Source organism: Sinocyclocheilus anshuiensis, unplaced genomic scaffold, assembly GCF_001515605.1.
Source record: "Sinocyclocheilus anshuiensis isolate Anshui unplaced genomic scaffold, SAMN03320099.WGS_v1.1 scaffold188, whole genome shotgun sequence".
Lineage (NCBI taxonomy): Eukaryota > Metazoa > Chordata > Actinopteri > Cypriniformes > Cyprinidae > Sinocyclocheilus > Sinocyclocheilus anshuiensis.
In genome coordinates, this window is record NW_015555768.1 from 1,482,292 (window position 1) to 1,483,941 (window position 1,650).

The 1,650-nt window shown below is 39.5% G+C and overlaps 1 protein-coding gene across 1 annotated transcript in view; it reads right to left on the reverse strand.

The window, feature by feature from the left end:
- LOC107674285 (plexin A3-like) overlaps positions 1-1,650 on the reverse strand; it is a 191,374-nt gene that overhangs the window by 50,313 nt on the left and 139,411 nt on the right. The gene's annotated exons all lie outside the window — the stretch shown is intronic.

Below are 1,650 nucleotides of genomic sequence, written 5' to 3' on the forward strand. Positions count from 1 at the left end.
TAAAAAAAAAAAAAAAAATAATGTCTTCATTTTAAATTTCTTAAAAAAGAAAAAAAAAAACTAAATAAATAAATAAAATGTCTGGTATGAACCAGTGCTATTTTTGTGTCATTAGATTACTGTTAGTTTTTTATTAATAATTTGAATTTATTTATATTTTCCATTTTCATTTTGATTTAAAGTTTGTTACTTTGTTGTGTTTTTGTCATTTTTTATTAATCTATTTACGTCACGCTGTGTAACAGTTCTGCAGTCAGTGTGGACAAGCAAGGTGCATCACACCCACTTATGACACGGGATGTTCAGCCCTGTGAATTTGTTGGTTTTGCGAGTTTTTATAAATAAAAGACCCGCACAGAAATCCCAATGTCAATATTCATCTGCAATAAGTAAATAAGAAACCTGTTGCCCTCCATATAGTCAATATGCACTGGCATCATCACTGACAGGCGGCTAGAGGACTCACTTTGCATCTAAATGCCTTCATGTCCGAGGCTAAGTTTCAATTCCAATTTAAATGCACAGCGCTGTCGGAGACGGCAGTGATGGTCAGAGACAGGGAGACTGATGAACAGGAGGAGATGAGTCAAAACAGATGGAAGGACAACAGTTGCACTGGGGTCCTGCGAGGAGACCTTGGAAAGGCAGCATGTGTCATTCCTGGAAAGGACGACAATCAATCCAGTGCCGGGGCGAGCGCTACAGACATGATCCTCATTATTAAATTGCGACGGGACATCAATTGTCTTGTCGCAGGGCTCGGGCTAGTGGATTGACCTTTGACCCCGTCAGGGTACGAAGGTCAAAGGGTAAACACTCCACCTCGCAGCGTGGCAAATCGGGTTCACCACATTCCTTTTCACTGGGTCACACTGTCGTGCCACATTACGAGGCACGTTCAGCAACTAGCTAATTATCTTACAAGATTCCCTGAGGTTACCGTGACAACCAGATGGGTCACAGACGGCAAGCGCCTGCATATGAAAGCGAAAGGGAGGACAGAGAGAGAGAGAGATTCTCAATGTCAACATCTAGACATGCTCCATTTTTCACTGGGATTGAGAAAACAACACTTTCAGAGTTATAAATTGATGTCTTTGGCGATTCACCTGGATAAAGATTCATATTTTTTTATGATCAGTGATTTAGAGAGATGTCACTTTGGCTTTCTCAGCACACTTCAGACAAACCACCTCTTTGCCCTACAAGCGACGATTTGCAGCTCATGCTAATTTTTTAAATGGAATAATAATGTCACAAAGGCAAATATATTGAGAGAAAACAATGCATCTGTTCGTATGACAATTATTCAAATGCCATCTAGGGTGCAGCTACGCTTGGAAAAATACGCTGATTAATAAATGGCATGCTTGCTGTTTAGGATATATTGAAAGCAATAGTTCACTCAAAAATAACACTTCTGTCATTATTTTCTCACCCTCATGTCATTCCAAACCTGTATGCTGTCATATTTTTCTGCTTTCCACAGAAAGTAAATAATCTTCACATAGATCATTTTCCATTCAGTTGAACTGCTGTTCATCGGAATTCTAATTCTAAATATATATATATTCTTGGGTGGCTGGGTGTCCCCCTCGGTCCGTTCACGATTGCGTTCCGGGGAAGTCATATTTATAGTGTTTTTTTTAT